Here is a 9578-nt window from a genome sequence, read left to right on the forward strand (position 1 = left end):
GGGCGATTAAACTGAGCTAACACACCGAACTGACGAAAGCCAACTACAAACTAGAAGGTGCTTTCTGCGCATGTGTGAGGAGATATACCGTGGTGTACCTGCAGATGGCAGTAGTCTGTATTTTCATTCCAAGAGGAGAACCCGGAAGAACCGCTGCATGGTTTGCATAGTGTTTTCCGTCATATTGTACAGCGCTGGCCTGTCTTGGATCAAATTGATCAGCTCTCCTTCAATAGCTTCGTTCCACACAGCCATAGTTGGTTTCGAATAGTACGAATTTCGAAATGATGACAGCGAGCTGGTTCCCTCTTGGTTCCCTTCTTTGCTTGTTACGTCACTTCACGTCCAAGTCCTCCACGCGCTCTGATTCGATGTCTGAACAGCCAATCAGAGCGCTCTCTTTCCCTGACAGCCCCTACAAGCCCGACGCCGATTCAACATGTCGAATCGGGCAAACTTCGGCCGACGCGAGCCCGACGAAAGCCGACGAGAGCCGACGTGCAGAACACACCGAACCGATGCACTTTACCGACGCCCACCAACTGCCCAACGAGGCCAGAAGGCCGATCGGCCTTAAGCCTGCCAGAAGGGGTGGAGTCGACTGCTATATAGTTGGCTAAAAGTGCCATTTCATCAGAATCTTCTCCTGTTCCTAAAGAAGCCTGCACCTTGCCGCCATAGAACAGCCCCAATTGCGGAAGAAGCGAGAAGCCTTCCCCTGTATCTATCCGACTGGTAAGAGCTATTAGAAGAGCAGCGAGTGCTTCACCTGTCTGGGCAACGCACATGCAGATTGTGCACTCACTGAGACGGAATGCGCTAACCGCATGAGTCTTGCTCTCGAACTGCTATTTTATTAAGACAGCCCACTCTCCCGTTTCTCCTCTCTCAACGAGCGTGGAGAAACAAAACAGCGCAGTCACGGACCTGATTAACCGAGTTTGAATGATCCCATGCCGGCAAAGCCTGGGTGCTCATTCTCTATCAGCTCCATGATCCACCAATGTGTATTAACTAGGGGTGTGACGAGATTAGATTTGATTTCCAGAGATGGTTCAGTTGCTGTCTGCAGCACCGTGGCCGATACCACTGAGGTGAGTGTTCTGCATCTTTTGGACAATCAGAACAACTTTTGTGCGCTTTGGAGGCCGCTCTAAAGAGCTGCTGGTTACAAAGAAAAGCCTATCTTGTTGGTAAGTTGATGCCATAGCCCTGGCTTATGCCTCGGTTGGCTTACAATGCCCTATTGGAGTGAAGGCCCACTCCATAGAGGGATGGCCTCCTAATGGGCCGCGGCTAGTCGTCGCCATCTACCTTTATAAGATTCTACAATTTGGACATTCCTGCCTTTTAGGTGTGGGTTTTATCCGCTTAAATACTCTCCTTTAACCCCCCCTTTGGGTGGGTGGATTTATGTTAAAGGTGCCATAGAATGCATTGAGAGAATATTTTAAATTGTTCTCTGATATCTACATAGAAGGTATATGGCATAGGAAAGGGCAAAAATTCTCCAAAAATGGTTTTACAGGTCCATTTACAACCCTAGAATTTGTCCCTAGAATGAAATGTTCTGTTATTGCCTTATTTGGAAGCTTCATGAATATTAATGAGCTCTGCTCTGATTGGCTGTTTCACAGAGCTGTTCATCTCTATACAGTAGCTGGCACATTGATAAAATATATATTTAATTAGGAGCTCTAGCGGCTTTTAATATGCGGTTTGTTGAATCTGCCATTTTGAATCTGATTACGGTGATGCATGTGCTCTGTGTAAACTTATAATGCAGAGGGAGTGCTACTTACCACACAAATTGAGCTGCTCGTCAGTGATTCTCAAGATCTGTAAATCATTCACCATCATCAGCGCAGTTATTTCTCCATCATTCTCCAGCATCAGCGCAGCCATCTCTCTGTGGTAAGTTAAATCCTATGTATTGCAATGTAACAGGCTAGCGCTAGCATTAAGATAACTGTGTCCCTTGAGTGACTCACCTTATTTTACTGATGTGCTGACGTTATCGATGATTGGGCGATGCAAATGTTGGAGGCGTAACTATTAACGATCCCGGGAATGTTTTGTAACAGTCGGTGTTCTGTTGGAATTTACCTATTTTTCGGTGGTCTTTTGCAAACACTAGATTTATATAAGAAGGAGGAAATGTTGGTGTTTGAGACTCATGGTATGTCATGTCCATGTACTGAACTTTTATTATTTAACTATGCCAAGGTAAACACAGTTTTTTTGTATGGCACCTTTAAGTAGACCTCAGGTTACCCTCGGGTCTCTTGATAGCTCAGGCTTTTTGGGGCCCTCTGTGAGTGTTCTTGGGCTGAGCTCGCTGAGCAGACTAGTTCTGTACTTGCTTTTAGCACGCGTGACTGGATACGATCCTCATAAGCAGTCGTCAAAAATGACGGTGCAACACTCGTTCTCTTATGTCCGGGAACCGAGGTTACGTGAGTAACTGGTAGAGTTGGGGTACTCGGACTTGTACTCGGACTCGAGTCCGGTCTCGAGTTAAATTTTTAGCGGACTCGGACTTGAAAAGCCAGCTGGTTTCTTTGCATACATACACAACCAAAGCGTGCTTACTGAAAGCGCCTCTCAGTCAGCGTGCAAATGCTGAATTAAGTTTACTTTTGCATATGCTACACATTTACACGAAAAGTTATGTCAAAATGCACCGTCTTGGAGAGTATTAATGCAAATGCAGTCGGTTTTGTCTTGAGTGAATTTAAACAGTTGGGAGATAAACAGATATGTCACAATATATGATCTGTGCATCCGGTCTTAAAGCGACAGCAACGTAAACCTGCTGCAGCAGACTGCTTCATATTACATTTGCCTATTTTATCTCACAATTCAGAATTTTTATATATGTTGTTTATATGTTGTATTTCAGACTTTATTACTCAAATTAACTCAGAGTTTTTTGAGGGGAAAAATGTCAGAAGTGTGGGATTTAAACTCATGATTTTGAGCTGAGGGGAAAAGGGAGAATGTAATTTCTTATCAAAATTGTGAAATATAATCTCAGAATTGTGAAAATAACGTTTTGAAATATAAACTCAAATTTACTTTTTTTTTTACTCTTTTATTTCATGGCCTCCATAGACTGTTACTTAAAAACTGTCCCCTTAAAGCCTCAATTTTAATCCAAGAAAAACAAAAACAAACTGCTATCTACCCTGTCTAAGGTCTTACCATTCGCCATATAAAACCCAAAACTTTGAATTTTCTGCTCCTCAGGTCTCATTCACTAAGATTCCTACCCACCCCGTTGAATTTATACATTTACTATATAACAGCAAATAAAGTCAAGTCCTGTCCTGCCCTATAATTTTAATTTTTCAAATTCTAAAAGCTGTTTCACTCTGAAATATGTCACAATGCATAAGATGGTATGAAATCAAATAACAAATGGCAATATGCAATAGCTGTTTGCTTTTTTACATTAAATTGTCATTGCCCTATTCTAGTTGTAAAGGTTAAAACAAGGTTAAGATACTGAAAAACAGTAGTGTTTAGTTGGACTCGGACTCGACCCATTTGGACTCGGACTTGAGTCCGACTCGCCCTATTTTACTCGGACTCGACTCGGACTCGACTTAGGTGGACTCGACCCAACACTTGTAACTGGAGCATTTTATCTAGCAAGCCTTGATTACTGTGTGTATCATGTAGATGTAAGGTTTGCCGTTTGAAGATTTACTGCAATAATATGGGTGTGATTTTAACCTTTAGGTCCTGTCTCAGTGACCTTGACATTGTACATTCTTCACATTTTAGTGTTGTTATTTTGATGAAGAAAACTTTGTTTGGCAATAGATGCTATTTATGCTAAGTGAAAATACTAAATTAAATACTGTAGCAGATATTCACACCTCACTTTTGTAATACATTATAGAAAAGTATGCAATAATAATGTATTGAGTGTACATTTATTACAGTTATTAAATGGACGATGCCTTATTGGGACAATAAATCCCTCACTACATCTACCCCTACATAACCCTACCTGATTGTCACTTTATTTTTAAACACTCGTGAGACAATTTATTTCCACTTTTTTTAATATTTCCTTAATTTTTATTGAAAATAAATACATTTTCCATCTGATATGTGACGTGAAAAGGGAGAAAAACAAGTGCAGCAAAAGATGGATTCGAACACAGGTCATCTCATCAAAGTTGACCCTTTACTCCTCTTACCATGCTGTTGATAAATGAACATATGTATTATTGTATTCTAGCCCAAGCACACATTGTTGGGTGAGGTTACTGTAAATAGCCTCTGCCAACAAGGTGTGCTATTTGCACTTAGTGTAAATAGACAGTCAGGTTTCAATTTCCAGTGGAGAGAGACATTTCCTGGGTATGTCAGAGGAGGTTGAATGTGTTTATTTCTTCTAAATGTTGACCGGAGACACCACCTTTAACAATGATGCCCATCTATCATTTCATTGGACACAGGATTGAACACCTGTCCCAGTCTGATTGGCTGATGATTTTAGATCACACCCAAAGAGTATATAGTTCCAGATCTTTTCTCTTTTCTTTATTAACCTGCATAAGAGCCAAAGAGTGATCAGGAAGTCAGCGTTTGAAACTGAAATGGAGAACCTCGTGAGAGACATGTACGAAGGAGTGAATCCCAAAGACATGACTGATGCTCAACGCAAAAGGTTTCGCAGAGAAAAGCTAAGTAAAAATCCTGATGTTCTGTTCAGAATATATCAAAAAGATCGTTTACATATTCTGCAGTTTAATTCCATTTATTACGACGAGTGGATGAGTTGCTTTAAATCATACCCCCGGATTCATCAAAAATCATTCATTCAGCATGCGATCATGCTCTGCGGTCAGTCGGAGGAATTGGAAAGATTTTGCAACAATTATCAAACGAACCTGCAAATGTTCACGCCGACGCTATTCGACTTTGAAATTTAAACAACCCCGGTTGTTGCTTTTGGCAAATCATTTACATTTACATTTACATTTACATTTATTCATTTAGCAGACGCTTTTATCCAAAGCGACTTACAATTGGGGATGCAACAAGTGATTCGTCCTAAGGAGGCAGGTCAACCTAGGAAGTGCTCAAAAATACCATATATCGGCATTGTTAGATAAGTACTGGATAGAAAGGGAAGATCAAGCATTGGAAATTCAATGCTACTGACGACAAGTTCATGGCTGGAGGAGACACTTTTGACGTGGGAGGAGACTGACCCTACCGACTTTGAACCAAACCAAATAAAACTAAATTAATGTAAAATCAATAATGTCAAGTCTCTGTTTCAGTTATTTTATTATTACTGTGTAGAGGTCGATTAATAATGGAATTCATGATAATTAATTGATTAGATTTGTTGTTAGTTAAAGGTTGTATCAGCGATTCTAGGCTGAAACCAGTGGCGGCTACTGGTCTGTCAAATAGGGGAAGCTCATTTTCGGTCTACATCATAAAATTGTCTATTTATTTAAAAGTAAATTCTGCCCTACGTTCCTTTTCAAGAAAATGGTCTGTGACCCTGTCGTACCAACTAGGCGTCTTTTCCAGTGACTTTTCGTGTGCAGTTTCATATGAATGAATGATCTAAAAAAATATTAAACTCTGTAAAAGTGAAACAAGGAATGTGGTGTATAATTGTGTGAAATGTATGATGAAAATCAAGCAATTTCGCCAAGCAAATATAAAGAAATAGGTTGCAGTAGTTTTTATTTTGACTGAACTTGAGAAATCCACGATGGGACTGAGCGCTGAGAGCGCGAACGAATAGCTTCAGCGATTCCTTATAGGACAAAATCGCTGTCAGTCAAAAGGAGATGCAATATTTCGACAGACCCTCCAATCATCACGCAGAAGCTCGGCGTCCAGGCCAGCCCACTCCTCATTCACCCCCAGAGACGCTGAGCGTCCGTGGGCGGGACATAATCGCAGCGTTTATCCAATGACCGTCTAGTTTCAAAGCACTGAAAAAAAACGTTCAAAGCAGCCCCATTGAAGTCAATGGACGCTGGGCTTCAATGGGGAAATGCACTGTGACGCTACGGGAATGTATGAGAAGAAAATCAAGTCAGCCGACCTGCTATATCTAACTGATTCTGAACGAATTCGTCTTTGAGATGAACGTTTTCTAACGCATTTTTAGTCAATAAAATGTTAATACAATAGTACGTAATTTGACCATTAATTTTGTGACATTATAGGGGAAGCTGAGCTTCCCTTGCAGTCTTAAAGAAATCGCCACTGGCTGAAACATAAAGTGTCACTTTCAGCTTACCTTTCTTCACGATCCGCTCGCTGCCTGCCCCATTAATTGGCTGTGAAAAAAAGGCGTCTCTGGGGTCAGCCTAGGGTCCGAGATATGCCAAAAAAACAATCGGTGCTACCAACCATTCCAGAGCAAAACAAACAGTGTTCCAACCAATCACCGTCAGGGGGTTGGTGTTTTGGACTTTCGCTCTTTATGGGGCAGGCAGCAAGCGGATCGTGAAGAAAGGTCAGCCGAAAGTGACACTTTATGTTTCAGGCTTGAAATCGCTGATACAACCTTTAAGTTCCTTAACAGAAATTAGAATTTTTGGGCGTACCATTTACAGTCATATCACAGAAAATTCAGATTGTATTTTTATTTCATGTTGACCTTTTCTTTCTTTTTCTTTTTCTTTTTTTTTCTTTTTTCTTTTTTGAGTATTAACAGCCAACAACAAGTCCACCATGAACCAGAGGGCCATTTATTGAGGTGTGCTGATTGAAGTCCTCCAGGGGCCTCATTTATAAAACTTTCTTACGCACTGATTTGATCTTAGAGTGTTCATACGATCAAATCCACGTCAAAGTACAGATTTATAAAAAACGTCTTTGACACGGAAAAGTACTTATCTCCACGTCAGATTCCAGCTTGGCGTACGACCGTTTCCTTGTGGTAATGCCTGGTATTGCAGATAGTTCAGCCTCACTATAATTTGATTTCTTGCGCTTCTTTTTACTTGCCATTGTCACAGAGTTTTTGCTTTAGGAATGAGCTCATTTTATATGTTAATTAATTAAGCAGGGGCGTTTCGACGGCGGAACATTCAGCTGCACACAATTCCACGATCATTTGTGATTTATAACCGAATGACTGGCGTTCGCATGGATTTCGTGGTACGTTTGTTTCTCTGAATCGCTCTTACGATCAAATCAGAAAAGTTCTTAGATAAAATCAAGGATGGTTTCTACACAAGTCTTTATAAATGAGGCCCCAGGACTGTGATGGGTGTCATCCAACCAGGTTAATTAAACAGTTTTAAGTAAGTAATACAAATAATACATTTCAAGCATGATATTAGTCATTTTTGAAGAATAATAAAGTGAAAAACTTCAGGGTAACAGTAAGTTGTTATAGGGGTGTTATGTTGCACTCATGCTGTTTTTGCCCTATTTACAGAATATGTGTTGGTTGTGTTTTATGGACAGGAAACCTGCGATAAACCTATGATGATCCATCATGTGACTTTCTGTTAACCAAGGTTATTATAGTTTTACTTTTTAAAATTCATTTTATTTTAATATAGTTTTCAAATTTGCAATAAAATTGTTTAGTTTTTATTAGTTTCATTTAGTTTTGTTTTTATTTTGTGAACACATTTCTATTTAGTTTTTATATATAGTTTTAGTTTTTTTTTATCAAATAGAGATCATGACTTCAGATATTTTAATCGCAATCTTCGGTTTACTTTCCAAAATGCAACAAAACATAACTTCCAAGGTGGAAAAATAAAAGAAAATGATACAATGTGATTGAAGAAACTGTTGCCCAATGATCAAACATAAATTTCCTTAAATATTCAAATCATGACTGAAATAAAAATAAATCAATTAAACTTAATCAATAAATAAATACTGTATGACTCCTACAGGGTATTTGAAAAGACTGTTTGTGAAGCTGTTTCTTACCTAAACATGATGACTGCTCTCTCTATGTCTGCGGCAGTGCAAATACAAAAGTTAGTAACACTTTTTCAAAGGTTTAATAGACATGGGAAATATAATTTAGAAATGAGATTGCATGGGTGTTTGAATCTCCATCTTTTAACAATTAATCAGCTCTAGTATATTGGTTTGACTGCTTGTGTTACATAAAAATATTATATATAAATAAATAACTGATGTAGTGACCTTTAATGCGGGTGCTGTTCAGGTCACAGACTCTATCGTTTTTCTGCCATGGGGTGAGCACGTAATGATTACAAAAACGATTATTTATTTTTGATAATTGTTATTTTATTTCAGTTAGTTTTTCAATAGAAGTTGTTAGTTTCGTTTCGTTTCGTTTTAGTTTTTCATTTATTTTCACATTTTTATTTTATTTCAGTTTACGAAAATGTTTTCTGATCAATTGTTTTCGTCTTAGTTTTAGCTTTCGTTTACGAAAATAACCTTGCAGTTTACCAATTGTATTATGGTCAGTATCAAGCATGCATGTTATCTCAGATTTAGATTTTACTGTTAGAGAAGTACAACCTGTGTTTGGTTTGAAGTCCAAGATGTGAAAAGTAAAACTGAAAAAAGCCACATATTTAACAATCTTGTCTCTATGCAGGTTGAATTTTGAAGATAAAGGTATGGTGTGGAGCTCTTGAACTTCGTCTGTACTTCCCATCCCGATATCCACACAAAACATCCTTCACACACGCACGTATGGAATAACACCGCGGCCGCAGCCCTATACTCACAATGGACAATTTAAATTGAGCCAAGTAACATTTCCTGTGCTTGGTTGAATGAATTTTAAAGTTTCATGGTGTATCGGCTGCAATGTCATGTTAGCAGTGAACTGATACGTCGCGCGGCTGTTATTGTGTCTTGCCAGAGGAGGATGGGCACCCTCAGTTGAGTCTGGTTCCTCTCAAGGTTTTCCCTCCACTTCCTGAACATCTAATGGAGGGTTTTTTCCTTGCCACTGTCGCCTTTGGTTTGCTCACTGAGGGCTTTGAGGCACAATTTTCTGTTTAGCTGCTTTGACATAAAAGATCTATAAAATTTGACCATCATGATGTAGGACACAATCTCTTCATTCCAAGACTTTATGTGGTGCATCTTTTCCATAGTTGTGTTCAAGGGAGTGAAGAAAAAACCTTGTTTTTTTATTGTATTTTTATTAACATTTTCCATTACTGTGGAACAAACTTTGTGATGCATTTTCATGCACTGATTTAAAAAATACAAGACTGTATAGATCATTTGTACCATACATGTTTTAAATTATTCAAAAATTGTTTTTATTTTTGTTGAAACTGCTTTTATAAGTATTATATATTTTTTTTCTATCGTTTTGTATTTTATGTATAGTTTCCATTTTATATTTACTGTGGAACAAACTTAAAAAAAAAAAAAAAAACTTAAACAAATCTGTAATAAATCTCAGATTTTTGAATGATTTGGACTGGAGATTTAACAGTGGATGATTTTTAATCTGACACTTTGATTTAAAAAAAACGATTAAATGATAATTATATAATAGCTTTAAAAAATTCAAAGGTAATGTTGACACTCCTTTCTTTATGAACAATGGGCAGATAGAGAGCAAA

At 38.5% G+C, this 9578-nt stretch overlaps 1 long non-coding RNA gene across 1 annotated transcript; it reads left to right on the plus strand.

Annotated features, from left to right (window-relative positions):
• Nucleotides 1-4583: 4583 nt before the first annotated feature.
• LOC141345924 (uncharacterized) lies at nucleotides 4584-9357 on the plus strand. Its single transcript, XR_012357110.1, has 4 exons — nucleotides 4584-7298; nucleotides 7465-7517; nucleotides 7908-7994; nucleotides 8591-9357. It is a non-coding gene; the product is annotated as an uncharacterized lncRNA (long non-coding RNA).
• The last annotated feature ends 221 nt before the right edge of the window (nucleotides 9358-9578 follow it).

Source organism: Garra rufa, chromosome 11 (genome assembly GCF_049309525.1).
Source record: "Garra rufa chromosome 11, GarRuf1.0, whole genome shotgun sequence".
Classification (NCBI taxonomy): Eukaryota; Metazoa; Chordata; class Actinopteri; order Cypriniformes; family Cyprinidae; genus Garra; species Garra rufa.